Below are 16,574 nucleotides of genomic sequence, written 5' to 3' on the forward strand. Positions count from 1 at the left end.
TGTGTGTATAGGGGCATGGTGTCCAATGATAAAGTGCAAGCTGATACAGAGAGGAAGAAAATAGATCTTTAACCTCTCTAATGAGATTTTCTTTTGCTTTACATGCGCGCACACACACACACACGTGTTATGAGAAACAGTACACACATGCTGTACACACACGCGTACAAACAGAAAATAAATGATGTTTTAAACACACATGTGGTCACAGTGGTATAAACAACATTCATGCGGGCGTGTACTGTTTACTATAACACTAAGAGACCCGCACTAAGACACAGCAGGGGAGTCGATTACCCACAATTCCACAGCGCAAGAGAGAGAAAAAATCGTCTCAGTTATGATCACGTGACGCTCAGTGTCAAAACAAGAAGCGCATGTGTGATACATGATACTCGGTACTTGTAAACCAAGACTTGTTCGTTTTCAAAGTCAAAATTTATTAAAAATCTTTGCCCGTCTTGCGGAACACTCCCAAACCGCGTTACTCGCGATCTGAGGTTCCACTGTATTTTAATATGCTGCGGAGAAGGTGATTAAAAAAAAGTAAAAAAAAAAAAAAATTATTACAAATAATAATAATTAAAAAAATGTAAAAAAAAAAAAAAAAAGAGGGTGAACTCCCAAAGGAAGCTATGGAACCTTTCTTGAAATCATTGCAGAGCTATTATTTCCCTGCTGGTTATTTACAGAAAGTTAAACTACAGATGTGTGGAAGGACAAAGGCATTATTGGTCTGATAGATTGTAAGAGAGTAACAACATAAGAGATTATAGTTATATAGAGCTGGAGATAATTACAGATAATTAATCTCATCATCTCTTCATGTAAAACTAGCCCTCTCTGAAAAGAAACTTTCACTTATTTTCAGTTCCGGCTTTATCCTGATTATCTTCAAAATGGGAATGCATCCTGGATGGGGTGCTAGATTTCTACAACCTCTTAACAGATCCTAGTAACCTTTAATACAATAACCTGATATCTGATCTGACCTTGAAACTGTGGGGAAAAAAACAACAACACTTTTTAGTTTCCCCTTTGTCTTTCATGTAATGAATTTCATCAAAAACGTTGAATGATCCGAGATGCCCCTGAAACAGACGAAAAAAAAGCAGCATCTCATGTATTATCCAGACCAGAGAAACTGACCCGGCTTGAATGTATTTACATTAGATTTCTGCTCAAACTAAAAGCACCTCATTAGACCCTAATATCATAACATGATACTGATGTGGTCTAGTTTTCCTAATCATTGTCAATTCATCCAGATTGCTCAGGCAGAAAGATCTTTTAGCTATGGAAGCGGAAAATCATTACAAGTCCAGCACCCAGGGACAAACATGTCTCCACAGGGCCTCGTGTTAACTACAACTGGTAAACCAGTTACTTAAATCGAGCAGGTTTGTTGAGATCCTTATTTAACTACCAGGTTAAGTAACCATATAAAATGTTGTACTAGAATATGCCTATAAAAATCAAGTTTAAAATAAATAAATAAATAAATAAATAAGTAGGTAAATAAATGAATAAATAAAAAGTCCACATTTAAAAAAATGCACTTACCGCAAATGTAACTGATTATTTAAGATCGCTTGTTCAGATTACACTGGATCTATGACGCTGATCAGTAATAGTTAAGCCATGAGCAACCTTCATGCTTAAAATGACTAAACACACGGTTCCTCATCACATGGTTGACAAATGATTAGTGACAATAAAATGAAACATGAGTAAAACATGTAACGGACCAAATACAGACATATCCGTCACATGTAAATGATTGAGATCAAACTAATTTTAATAGTACACAAAGATAACCCGAGTAAAAATGACCTGGCCCTATGTAAAAAAAGTAATCCTCCCCCTAATTTTAATAATTGGTAGTGCCACCTTTGGCAGCAACAAATGCAATAAAGCATTTGCAATAACTAGCAATGAGTCCTTCACATCAATGTGGAGGAATTTTGGTTCACTCATCTTTGCAGAATTGTTCTAATCCAGCCAGATTGGAGGTTTTTTTTTAACATGAACATGCTGTTTAAGGTCATCTCAATCGGAAACAAGTCCGGACTTTGACCAGGCCACTCCCAAACCCTAATTTTGTATTTCAAAGCATTTGAGAGGTAGACTTGCTGTTTTTTTTACCCCCCGGATAATTGTTCTGCTGCATAACTCAAGTGCACCTGAGCTTGAAGTCACAAATTAATGGCTGGACATTTTCCATCAGGATTTTCTTGTAGAACACAGAATTCATGGGTCCATCATTAATGGCAAAATTGTCCAGGTCCTAAAGCTGGGAAGACCCTCACACCACCACCATCAAGTTTGACTGTTGGTATGATCTTTTTATGAAATGCTTATGAAACTTTTGTCTCAGTCAACAAAATATTTTTCCATAAGTCTTGGGGATAATCAAGATGTTTTTTGTTTTTTCAGCATACATGCATTTGAGTTCTTGTTGGTCAGCAGTGGCTTTGGCCTTGGAACTCTCCCATGGCTCCCATTTTTGCTTACTTGCCCTAACTTAGTCAAGTGTGTTCCTGGATGAGTTATCATTGTGCTCTTGGAGTAATTTTGGTAAGCAGGTTCTATTTCAGTAATTTCTTGATTGGACCGATCTGGCAGTAGGTGTGGACAGCTGTTCTTCCCTTATTAGCTGAAATTATTAAAAATTGCACTTTGTATTTACTCAGGTTATCTTTGTGTAATATTAAAATTTGTTTGATGATCTCATTCATTTAATTTTCATTCATTGTCCAATCGCACAAAGAAGCCAATGCAGCCTAATTCCCAGAAAAAGAGTCAAAGCTGACCATAGCAGAAAGGCAGCAGAACACCCAATGCACCACAACATATCGTGCACAGGACCCACGTGGCAAAGTGCGACCAATCTGGCCTCTAAACACTTTAGATCATAATCCGATCAAGTACTCATGGATTGCACTGGACAAACATGCCCGATCCACGGAGCCTCACCCATTGCAAGCCACAGCACCAAAATAATACCCTGGCAAAGTCACGGTGCCAGACCCCACAGGGATCATTCCCCGAAGGACCAGAGCTGCCCAGGTGGCACAAGGGGGCGCCTGCACAAACTAGGCCTAAGAGTTTGCATTGTAATGTTTTTATTAATATGTGTACTTTATATTATGAAGACATCTACCTTATAAAGTGCTAATGAAAATGAGAAAATGCAATTTTAACATACAGCAGTTTGTATTGTTGGACAGTTGGTTTACAGAAGGTATTTTAGAATGGCAGACAGTTTTGTGTGATGGCACGCTCCATAAAAATAAAGTTGGCAGAAGGGGGAGTGGATTATAAGCAGGTTGACTCAATCCAGTGTTCATCGAAGGAAATAAATTTCTTCAAGCATGTAAGGAGCCTTGCTAGTAAGGATAGCCAAGCTAACATACTGAAAGTTTACAGCTAAATAAAATGCAAAACAGACCCTAAAAATGAATCATTAACATCTCTGTTTCTCTCACCCACCCAATCTTTATATGCACTCATGCATATCGTGGTTAATCGATCTCTATCCCTACTGATCGGCTAACTAAAAACATGTTATACACACCTGTTATAGCGCACTGAGACAGTACTGTTTCTAGGCACCAAAATCATTTTGATGGGCTTCAGACTTCATGACTCGTCCCAATGTGTCTGAGGGCCAGGATAACATGCTCCTTATCATCGTTTACCCAGTGTAACAAAAGCAAACTCACTTTAGCATTATCATCACATGATAGAGCTGAGGGTCACGAGTACAATGACACCCATTCTTCAGCCATAAACCTCCGCAAGCTGCCAAAGCACAGCCTCATTTTCAGGCGCTGTTACAGTCTGAGCCGGCCTGAATTCGGTCTGTCGCCAAGCGCACACAAAAAACAAACGCGCCATAAATGTATTGAATGGTAATTTAAAAGTTAAATGCTCTAAAAGTTCCACATCCAAATATCAAGATGGAGACACTGGGTAATATATTATGATTTCAAATGAATTGACCTTGCTGTTCCAATACCTTTAAAGGAGACTATATAACAAAAATCTTTTATTTTGTTTTGTTTTTTGATATGTATATTCTTTTCTATGATGTTTGTTTTGTCTTGGTGTACAAGCGTAACTTGGGACGGGGGGTACAAATTAGCCTTGTGCTATATGCCCCATGTACACTGCATCGGTTGCCTGTGCGCAGCAATGCATCAAACACATAAATAAACAGAATTACCCATGCAATGTTTAAACAATTTAAACAACATTTTTTCTGTTATAACATTATTAAGCAGTACTGCACTACTGTCTAAGCAGCAACGTTACAGAAAATTAAATCACCTGGTCAGGCAATCACAGTCCCTTAAATGGCAGGTTGACTTTACTGTGCAGTGTTAATCCTTCTGAGCTCACCTCATTATAAGAGAAAATCATCACCTGCACATGCATGCGAGCCCCGCGATATCAGACTGATAAGATAAGAGAAGATATAAGCTTGCAAACAAAGTTTAATCCAATGTGAACTAATGACCCGAGATACCGTTGCAGCTGACCAACGGCACAGTTGCCTGGCGTTCAACATACGTCACATTTTCACATTGAGTTCCAGGCAGAGAACATCATAAGACTGTAGGCAAACCACTCAGTCACACTCAGGGCCTGCAAAATAATAAATAAATTGAACCCCAATACCAAAAATGTTTGCAACAGAGCACGCCACCAGCGCAACAACATCTTTACTTCATGGCCTAAAATATGCGCACACCTGACTACTGAAACAAAGTGTCTCAAACCTGTTCCAGGACAATAAATGTCCCTGTGCACAATGCGTGACCAACATGATTTGCTAAGGTTGGAGTAAAAACTAACTCGAGTTTCCTGAATTGAGTCCGGACATCAGAGCCGAGACTGGCAATTACTTACTCATTTACTCACTTACTCTCACCAAGCACTAGGAGAACATGCAAACTCAGACCCAAGGCAGGACTCAAACCCTTAAGCCTGGAAGTGTGAGGCCGCAGTTCTAACCACTATGCTATTTCCTATTACACTTGCAAATTAGGTACGACAAGCCCGAACCTCTTGCCTGGTCAATGCCCTTTTTCTTAAAATATCAGAGCACAACTAAGGACAAATAAATAAAATAAAATAATATATTAAATTGTGCACTCTAGGCTATACATTTTTGCTGCTCTCATCATATGAATCAAAAATGCTGAATGAAATGTTACACATGTAAAAAAAAAGAAAATAAATTAACACACCAATGGACCCTGTAACACATCTACATGTTAAAGCTATACATGCTCTTGAATACATCAATAAAAACACCATATTTCTTGAAACAAAAAGACTAACTGTTGTGAATCGACTGTGTATTTGCTGACTAAGAACACACTTCGAACCTACAGTACTGATCTGCCCAGGTAACGATTAGTAGCGAAAGGCTTATCAGTGACTGCTTCAGAAAATGTGTGTGAAACTAAAAGGTTAGGAAGTTGTGTAATCTTAACCATACATTTCAAGTTCCTCATGAGTTCGGTAGAAGCCTTTCAGATTGAGAACCTTGACCTAAAACAATCGCATGTTTATTTAAGGTGGAGTATGCAAAATACTTATTTTAAGTATTTTATTTAAAGCATAATTCCTCTGGGTCCTGATATCACGCTCGCCAGGTCCTGGACATGCAAATTAATAATAATAATAATAAAAAAAGAAAAAAATATATATAAATGCCATGGTTCTTATAAAATTGTGTTTAAAATTAGGAACTATTTAATGGTTTTTCTTGACAGCCTGTGTGAGGGCAGTTAAAATCAACGCATCAATATGGACATGTTTTATACACAGTTCTATGTTTGGCGTGCGTTACAGCAAGAAGGTCTGAAAGAAGGTCTGAATAAAAAAGTTTATGTCACATGGGATATAGAATTCCAAAAAAGGAATTCAAGTGCTGTACTTAAATTCCTTACAACATATTAGTTTTCTCATTTAAAAACCAAGGGCAGCATTTAAATACAAAATAATTTAAAACAAAAATGACATATTCCTGTCATCCACCAAAATTATTTATAAACTTATTTTTTTGCACATAGAAAGAAAAAGCCAGATCTGAGGCTTTTTATCATGCATTAACTTTTAATAACCATAAAAAGGCTGATCGATCATGGCCGATCAAGCTAAAAACATCCAATTCCAGTCTCTGGTGCCTCTCTTTCATAAATGTGATCAATTATTTACTGTAAAAATCGATTTTGGAGCGAGTGTGGTGAGAGATGAATCCCCCGTCCCTACCTACATCATGACTTGTGCATAGGTTCAGAGCAACGATAAAAAAAATAAATAAGAAAAGACAAGCAACATGCAACACATCAGGTCTACTATAAGTTCTTTACAAAACAACACAAATCGTCAGGGATTTGTCGGGAAAAGTCATCTACAGGAACGGGCTGTAAATTGTACGAGCAGGTCAGCAAATATTGGTGTTCCCACTCGGTATTGAAGACTTGACTTGGCTGAGCCGATGTAATACAGTACCATTCGCTTGGGCTGATGTTTTTAGGCTACTGAGCAAAAGAGTATTAAAAGTAGTTTACTCCAACGTAGTGGCTTTCAGGAACACTCCTTGGTGCCACCGCATACTTTGCACGTTTATCTTTCTCCAGGCGATTATCAAACCCAGGGTGTGGGAATCACTACTCCTGTAACACCAGTGCAAAGATTTACCTTTTTGTAAATTACGTTTGGAAAGATATCACACACGCACACTCAAAAATGCTTTATACATCAGACCGCCACAAAATAGATCTTCATCACATTCCCCACGCAAACTGCATCTAGATCTCTTAAGTGACCTCAGGAAAGCTTTAAAAGCTGTTATTTCCACTGTCTTACTTCAGTATCTTACCCATGACCCAGATTTCTATAAAGCTGCGTAGGACTGAGTCAGACCTTAGAGCAAACATGTTTTAAGAATTAAACATAGTCTTCGCCAATACTATAAATACGTAATCATATTTAATATAGTGAATTCATGGGCTAACAAATCAGTCATTAGCCAAGTCATTAGCAAAGTCAAAGTGTTACCTGAACCTAAATAACCAGACTACAACGTTTCAATGTAAATCAGCTTAAACACAAAAGTGCGTTAATACTGATTAACACAAATAAGTTGATAAGATATGCATCTCTGGGGCTGGAATTTATCCTGTACAGATGCTGTCTCTTATGACGAATGCACTATGCTCACATCCCTCAATAAAAAAAGTTTTTAGAAACTGGAACAGCTCCGAAAAGTTAATTAGTCACGTGTTAGGACGTAATTTGAGCATGAAAAGAGCGTGTCTCACTGTGTGAGCTAACGGTAACTTATATAAGTTATACAAGAGCTTTTGTGTGGTTAAGTCACCTTTTCCACATCGTTTCATATTCCTGATACTGAAAAAAGACTGGCAAAGCATTTGCTCAAGCTTATTAATGTGCCCAATATAGAAAGCAAAAAAAAAAAGGAAAGCCAGACCGCATTAGAGGATGCATTGGAGCAGCAAAGCTGGCTTTTATATTCGAGTTATAAGGGTAGGCAGCATGATATTAAACACACTGAATAAAGAAAGGCCAGTAACACAAGCTTTCTCTTGGTCAGGTTCACTACATTAATTAATCGTCTATACTAATTATCTTGTACAGGGTCATTGGGCACTGAAGCCTATGCCAGGAGACTGGGGTACACCCTGGACAAGGTGTTGGTCCATCGCAGGGCACACACACAAAATGGGCAGTTAGCCTAATCTGCAGCTCTTTGGACTGTGGGAGGAAACCGGTTTACCCAGAGAAAACCCACCAAGCATGGGGAGAACATGCATACTCCATGCACACGAACACAAAGCGGGAGTCAAAACTCTCGACCCTGGAGGTGTGAGGATACAGGGCTAACCACTATGTCATCGTACCAATAGGTCAGGAAAACGCCACAGGCATACAAAAATAATAATTTGTTTTGTCAACAGTGTTTGCACGGTTGGACGGGATTGGTCAGGGTTTCTTTTAAGAGCAAGCAGGACATATGTAGGTTAAAAGTATTCAAAAAGTGTTTAAAAAAAAAAAACATTTAATTGTTTTTTTTTGTAGTTCGGCATGCAGTCGGTTTCAAAGGGGGAAAAAAAAAATAATAATCATCCATCAATTTACCAAGAAATATAAATACCGAAAGTGAAGTGTTTTACTTTAACAAAACATTAAAGTTAATCTATTTATCATCATGTGAAAGTCAATAAGGAGTAGAGTTGCTTTCTAATTTTTGCATTTAAAGACACTTGTTATCATTATATCAACAGCACACTGAATCTGCCTGTCCATCAGATGACTGTAATTGAAAACCTGATAGCCTGGATACGTGGTGTGTTTGTCCTGACCCCTGGCCTAGCCTGATTTGTAAACCTGTTATCAATGATTGATAATTGTGTCACAAGGCAACCATTATCACTATCTTACTTTTTCAACATTTTTCCACAAGCACAAATACACAACATTCAAATCATAGTAATACTAATGTCAGTTTGTCTATATTTTAAAAAGTCACAGTTACATAACTTGTTTTACATTTTTAATCTGAGACACACAGTCCATTATATCTAGTTTAAAGGAGACACCACAGATACCCAATGTAGGGCTGGACAATAATTCAATATCAATATATATCGCGATAGAATTCTTTTCAATAACAGTGATATGATTTTTAAACACATTTCCGATATTTCGATATACATTTGAATATATATACAGTGGCGGACTGGCCATCTGGAGTACCGGGAGTTTTCCCGGTGGGCCGGCCGAGTCAGTACGCAAATATATATATAAAAAAATGATGGAAACCATGATATTGCATCTATTTCCTAATCATATGGATGAGTGTATCGATCGCACGGACGCCGCCGACAAAGAGCGTGTTGTTGCGGGAGAGAGAGGTTAATTTACGACAGCTGTTTACGGAAGTGTAGTCCAGTGTGGGAGATGCATTGTGGGTAATGAGGTCCGGTGTGTGTGTGTGTGTGAACGCGAGTGCTAGATGTAAGCTGGGATATAGAGCCTGAGTTTCGTTTTCTTTTCAGTAGTTTTTAGTTGGATTTAAGTGCGGGATCCACCCGAAAGGTTGACAATGCAGCAAATAAAAGAATGGGCATTGAGCAGTTTGTCCTTCTCATCAGTACATGAATTAACGGGCTGTTACGCTGCCGTGAGCAACATTACAAATTGTGTGTTTCCCCGGCAGTTTTTTCCTGAGGCTTTTTAATATTGTCCATATCGAGATCGAAATTATATCGTATCGACCAAAATTAAGAAATATATCGTAATATAAATTTTTGCCATATCGTCCAGCCCTAACCCAACGCGAACCTAAACTTACTTTGTAATGGTCGAGCTGCTCTGAGCTATAGAAGTGTGTCTCTAGGCTCCCATGGTGCCCACACAGGCGCTTTTGTAAAGGACATCATGTAATACAGTGCAAATTGGTAATAAAGCATGTCGCTGCCTTGCCAGCAACCAGGAGCGAGCATAAAACCCGTGGGTTATAATCATTCCAGTTATGTGGATCAGGAAAAGAGGATTGGAGACGAAGAGAGAGAGAGAGAGAGAGAGAGAGAGAGAGAGAGAGAGAGAAGGGGGGAATTATTGAATAAATGTTCATACTGTTTAACTAAAATGGATTTAAACCAAACTGGGGGGGTGGGGGGAAATGGCGTTTGGAACATATAAAAATTAGATTTTAGATTTTAATCTTCCAATGTGGCTGCTGCTGAATGTTGGAAAATCAGACACTCCAATAGGAACAACTATGGACCTGCTTATTAATGCAATTATCCAATCAGCTAATCATGAGGCAGGCAAAGCACAGTGCATAAAACCATGCAGGGGATTTTCACACAGCAACACTACACAGTTTTCCCCGAATGTTGCAAAACCCGAAAAAAAAAATTCAGTAAGCAGAAATTCTAGAGGCTGAAATGCCTCACTCATGAGAAACAGCAAAGGAAGGAAGACAAGAGGGAGTGTATTTAACCTAAAATAACCGCTAGTTACAACTGTGATGAGCAGAAAAGCATCTCAGAAAGAACAAGACGTTAAACCTAGAGGCAGGCGAGCTAAAACAGGCGGTGTCCACATTTCCTCACCAAAAACAAATATTTTTCACACCATTCTTAGCTGTGCAGTTTAAGTGATCCTGTGCATGTTGCTGGCTTCTGTAAGTTCCTGGTTTTCAAACTGATATGAGGTCCACTAAGGAGATCAGAAAAACAGCCTCACGAATAGGGTGAGAGTATAGGAAGCCAAACACATCAAAAGTGGGATGAAATCGCGGCACCCAATTGAGCCAGCGTGGTAGGACCAAATATCTGTGCGGCCCATTGGACAGCGCGGCGCGACAATCTGGATAGCGCAGAGATGATCTGGTTTATTCACGCAATGGGGACCGACTTGAGCAGCGCTGCTCGAATCACAAACCCTGAGCGACTTTAATAGAAATAGACCCCGCCCACCATCAAATTACAATTTATCCCGCTGGGATGCACACATACAAACCAAGCATGGCAAGGCGCATAGTGGAAACAATATTAAACAGTCTTGACCTTTTAAATAAATTGCCGTCGAACACTGCAGTTTTCATAAGGGAAAAATAAACTAAGTTAAGAAGTTTAACTTCACAGAAATATTTCATAATTACAATTGATTTTCATCTGACCCTAATATGGACGCGTTTGTCCTCTAAAATATCAAAACGTCTTCAGGTTCACAGGACTGTTAGTTCATTTTAAACAATGGATGCGATTTTCTCTGGGATTTTGCTCTGAAGGATGGATAGCAGTTAGTCAGCTGTATTTTTAATTGAGGTCCAGAAGAAGAAAGAAGCTAGCACGACTATGAAATCCCAGTTCTTCCAGTGCTGACTGATATCAGCAATCACCCAACACAGACTGTGTATTGGATAAAATATTCGATCTAGGACCACATACGAAAGTGACCCAGATCCAATCTAAAGAACATCAGATTTGTCCATTCAGACAGCCCTGAAAAAAAATCTGATCTGTGTCAAACTGGGGAAAAAACTAATTATAATTCGATACAATCGCATAAATTGTTAAGTCACTTCAGGCTAGTCATGTAAACGTAGCCACTTAAGGCTCTGGGAAAGCTAGGTGATTGCACCCATAATAATAATAACAACAATATAAATTGCAATGAACTCCACATTGCCTGGCATTATTAAAAATCTTACACTCTGTTAAACTAAAATCTATCGCACAGGTGTCTGATCTCAGGGAAGATCTTGGAACTAGCTGATTGCGAGCAGCATGAAGCATGAGCAATTTTCATGGTAATGATATTCAAAGTGAATCACACTGTACAGTCGTGGCCAAAAGTTTTGAGAATTACATAAATATTGGAAATTGGAAAAGTCGCTGCTTAAGTTTTTATAATAGCAATTTGCATATACTCTAGAATGTTATGAAGAGTGATCAGATGAATTGCATAGTCCTTCTTTGCCATGAAAACTAACTTAATGTCAAAAAAACCTTTCCACGTCATTTCACTGCTGTCGTTAAAGGACCTGCTGAGATCATTTCAGTAATGTTGACGAGCACAAGGCTGGAGATCATCATGTCAGGCTGATTGGGTTAGAATGGCAGACTTGACATGTTAAAAGGAGGGTGATGCTTGAAATCATTGTTCTTCCATTGTTAACCATGGTGACCTGCAAAGAAACGCGTGCAGCCATCATTGCGTTGCATATAAATGGCTTCACAGGCAAGGATATTGTGGCTACTAAAATTGCACCTAAATCAACAATTTATAGGATCATCAAGATCTTAAAAAAAAGAGGTTCAATTATTGTTAAGAAGGTAGCAGGCAGGTTTGAGCGGATCTGCACGCACAGTGAGGCGAAGACTTTTGGGAGATGGCCTGCAAATCCTGACTCTTTGCATAAATGTCATGTAATTGTCGATAAAAGCCTTTGAAATGTATGAAGTGCTTGTAATTATATTTTAGTACATCACAGAAACAACTGAAACAAAGATCTAAAAACTAATATTTGTGTCATTCTCAAAACATTTGGCCACGACTGTAGATCAACAGCTTAAATCAGTGTTTCATGCACGGTGGTCGGCCAACCGCATGTGCCGAAGCTTTCAAACGCTTCCAGAAAGAACTGAAAAGAGTAACAAAATATTTTAAAAAGATCATTGCAGAATGTGTTGCATTCAGGTACAGTATGTACAGAGAATATGAAAAAAAAGTGTGTGACAAAAAAGCAAAGCTCATACTTTGTAAATGTGTAGGTTGTATTGTAGGTAAATGTTTCCCCATTAGACTTGTTCTGACACCGACGCAAATTTGTCTCTGGTTTAACCAGTGCTTACAAGGAACTCCTCAGGCTAGCATTAATTAGCATGCATTAACTTCACTCAAAGCATTAACATAGTATAAGATCTTCTTATCATGACAAGACCGGTTGCTTTGCTCAACCTGTGCATTGTGTGTGTCCCATTAGACTGCGTTGCCTGGTGAAGGAGCAGGTGGGCTCCTGTGGAAAAGCCATGTGGAAATACAGCCTTGAGTCAAGTTTCTGCTCATTAACCAACAAACTGATGACAAAGCACAGCACTCGAGAGGAATGAAAAAAACTTTAGGGCTCCTACATGAGAGGTAGCCCGAGGTAGATAGAGAGATAGATACCTTTGTGGGGAAAATGAGCTGCTCTGATTTAAGGCTCGGGTTTCACCTCATGCTCTGAATCACGGCACCCAATTAACAGACAGTTTTAAAGTAAAAAATTTTTTATGGTAGCGACACAATAAATGTTTATTAATGCTTGAACAGGACCAGCGTCATGTGATTTAGGCATATCATTTTCACAGTGGCAGTCACTAAACCATAATCTTTTATTATTTGCTTTTTATAACAGATACATTTTTCAGGCCAGCAAAAAATAAATAAAAGTGCGAAAAAGCCAACGGCGAGAGGTAAGCAGACCTCCAAATATTTAACATGTGCACGCATATGAGAGCATTTTTACTTCTGGCACATTAACCTTTTACAGGAACGTTTTTCCAACTTTTATAGCGTTAGCCATTTGTAGTTATCAAATGTAATAAATAGTTGCTTTCTCTTGTAACAGGACACAGCTCTGAAGTTAGATGCAGGCAAACAAGACAGTAAAAGTCCAAGAGATGCACTTGCTTAGTAATACAGACTAGAGAGAGAAACGCTGCTAAACTCGGTTAGCTCCTGAGATCTATCTTCACATTAACCCTACTTTTAAATTGCAGACAGCATTAAATTTAGAGAGGATAGAATACAAGCTGACCTGAATGTTACTGTAGTTCACTCACATGGTGGCGTTTGTTTGGCTATCGTTTGTGTCTTTCTTTGTGACCAGAAAGTTAGTTTCACTTTAATCCTTGATTAAAGTCATCAACGTTGCCCCCATTGTGTATTTAGTGCTGACTCTGACTTATGTTCACTCGGTGTAGTAGTATGGGAACAATTTTATAAGCAAGTATAGATGAGCAGACAACTGCTATTGCAGATCACTGGGCTTCCATCAACCTTTTTTAACCGAGAAGTGACGACTGCTCAAGAGAACCCAGATTAAGCAATATTTGAATTAACAGAATGTCACTTGGTGAACAGTCAGTCAGCACTGCAAAACCAGTAATTTTAGTGACTGCTAATGTCTCAAACACAGAAATGTTTTTGCTATTTGCCATTTCAGCCCAGAACTTTAATAAGAAACAGGGCCGAAAAATAATGTTAGTGATGGAAAACAACCTTGCTTGTATTTGTTGTCTTGACATTTCTTTCTGCAACTGTCCCAGAGACAACAAAACCTTTAAAAAAAAAAAAAAAAAAAAAAAGTCAGCAATGTCTTGCTTTCCATCCAAGCAGAGCAAAGAGCATGCCTTCACTTTTGCTTACTCATAATCACAGAAGTCCTGATAGTCGCTCACAGCAGGTCACATACACGTCGATATTTGTATTGGATTTTCTGTTATTGTAGAAATGGCCTAATATTATTCTACAAACTGATAGTCGGTCAGTTCCAGAATGAATTCTTGGCACCATTGGTAAGGGGAGTTTAAAAACTATTAGTTCTATTTCCTATTAACTTACTATCAATTAAGATCACACCTTAAATAAAACTGTCACACATAGTGGAAACTTATCCTTGTAATTATGGTGATTAAGTGAATCCTTGCCAATAATATATTTTCTATTAGTTTCTATTCTCATGAAAACCTCCATGAATGTTTTAGTACTAACAAGAAAATTAGGTATGTGAAGATTATAAATTCACCATGGGGTTAAAAAGAATGTTTATTTGCAAAAAATCATCTAAGAAACATTAAATTATGTGATATATATATACAGTATATAATAGAAAGTTCAGAACAAGTTGTCTAGAAGCCAAACAAAGTCTTGAGTGCAATTAGGAGTAAAAACTACAAAGCAAAGAACATCATTAACTATACAAACCTACACCTACCTTGAGTATCCATCAAGTGTTGGAAGAAAACATTGAACATCTTTCACTTGCTTGAAAAGCATAATAATAGGAACAGGAGAAAAGAAAAGAGTTTCACTTACTTACAGGTTACACGGGTTAGGCAGTATAGTTTACACCATCACATCTCACGTGTCATATTCATAGACTGGCACCCGCAGTAACAGGACACTTCACTTGCTCCTGCCACAGGGACAATGTCTGTAGTTTAACACTCCTCATCTTCTTGTTCTCTCTATTTTTATTCTACAACTATCTTGGTAATTTTTTTGTAGACACTGACAAGGCACTGATAAGTAACCTTTAACTGTTTGTTTTTTTCTAGTACAAAAGAGCTGCCATGTTGGATTCAGTCCAGTGCAAAAATGCTGCTGGTCTGGAACATCAAGGCTGGGTTTGGCTGGCTGGCTAAGTATACAGATAACCCGTTGTGTTGAAATGATATAAAATCCACTGGTAAAAACGCATGTTTCCTCACAGACGTCCTTTTAGAATTATTCCTGCTGTTTACCCTTCAAGCTACATTTCTCACTTTTTTCAAGTGTTTTAAATAGGAATAAATAAGTAGAGCACTGATGCCAACTTCTGACACACATTCGACACTATAAGACATGCTAGTGTATGTTGTTCCGCTATTTATCAGATGAAATTTCACAATTAAATGATGGAAGCCATCAGAATGACAACTGTGCTGGGTACATACAGTAAGTACTCTGATAAAACAAACACAACATTGAACATAAAACATTAAACAAAAGTCCACTGCAGGCAGCATAAAGCAGAAACCAACAACGGAACAAATTATGACAAGGAAATAAAAAACAAATGTCTACAGACAATGCTAGGTATGTGAAAATCCTAGGTTATTAGCAATACTCGTCGGTAATCTGATGCCATGCAGACATGAAACATAAGCTACCTTGCTTTTACATTGCAAAGTAACTAATGTCCATTATAAACGCCAATATAAGTCACTAATGCTCTTGTTACTGAATATGTAGAAATCCACACAACCAAAATGTTTTGGTAATCCTTCCAAGCAGATTGAGTAAGGCTTAGATTTACATTTAGCAGACGCTCTTATCCAGAGCGACTTACATTTTTATCTCATTACACATCTGAGCAGTTGAGGGTTGAGGGCCTTGCCCAACAGTGGCAACTTGGTGGTTGTGGGGTTTGAACCTGGGATCCTCCGAACCGTAGTCCAATGCCTTAACCACAGAGCTACCCCTGGCCCGTAAACGACTGCAAGACATCTAAGACAGAGGTCTACAAATGATTGTCAATTAGTATTTAGATTTTTTTTTAGGTTCTTACATCACTTTTTTGCATTGCGTTTTATTTATTAGAAGAGACTTAAACAAAAACAACATCTATAGCAAATACCATCTAACACATCTTGTACGTCCCTACTTGATGCATGCTTAGTTTTGAAGAAATTATTTTAAGCGCATACAAAACACCACGTACATTTATTGTCTTGTCATTGATGCACAAGCACAAGAGCGACTCCGGCACACCTCTGGTGTTTCTTAGCCAATTAGAGGTCTAAACATACCCAAGGTCAGGTTCCGCACCATATTGACATGTCAAAAGTCAACTGCACCATTTTTCCCTGGCTTATACAAGATTCACAAGAAGTAAACCCCTATCCACAAAACATACCTAAAGTTCTTTGTCACGCAACTGAACAGCAGACCAATAAAAATGACTTACCTTATTTTATAACTGAAACACAGTAGTGATTAGTAGTAGTCATTTTTGTTGCCATGGTAACAACTAATGCTTTCTGCCACCACCAGTAAAATATTTAATTCATAAGCAGAGGATCTGAGCTCCTGGATTAAGACACAAGCCTCACTCCCACACTGGCCAGTGCTCACATTGTCAGCGTCGTCATCAAACTTTGAGCCATTTTGTACCGTGAGTGTCACAGGCGTTCCTCACCAACTGTAGGCGATGTCATCACTAGCTTTTATGTCATAATAAGACATAAAGACAGGTGGGTGGTCAGGCAGTGTTG

At 38.4% G+C, this 16,574-nt stretch overlaps 1 protein-coding gene across 7 annotated transcripts in view; it reads right to left on the reverse strand.

Annotated features, from left to right (window-relative positions):
* Nucleotides 1-16,574, reverse strand: part of LOC128526536 (testis-expressed protein 2-like) — a 41,185-nt gene that overhangs the window by 17,642 nt on the left and 6,969 nt on the right. Inside the window, exon 2 of one of the 7 annotated variants that reach the window (XM_053498485.1) lies at nt 14,635-14,734. The exons of 5 other annotated variants lie outside the window; for them this stretch is intronic. The gene's annotated coding sequence lies outside the window, so the exon portion shown is untranslated. Of the gene's footprint in view, nt 1-14,533; nt 14,554-14,634; nt 14,735-16,574 lie in introns of those variants that run through there. One more of the 7 variants, XM_053498488.1, reaches the window with a different exon arrangement.

Source organism: Clarias gariepinus, chromosome 6 (genome assembly GCF_024256425.1).
Source record: "Clarias gariepinus isolate MV-2021 ecotype Netherlands chromosome 6, CGAR_prim_01v2, whole genome shotgun sequence".
Lineage (NCBI taxonomy): Eukaryota > Metazoa > Chordata > Actinopteri > Siluriformes > Clariidae > Clarias > Clarias gariepinus.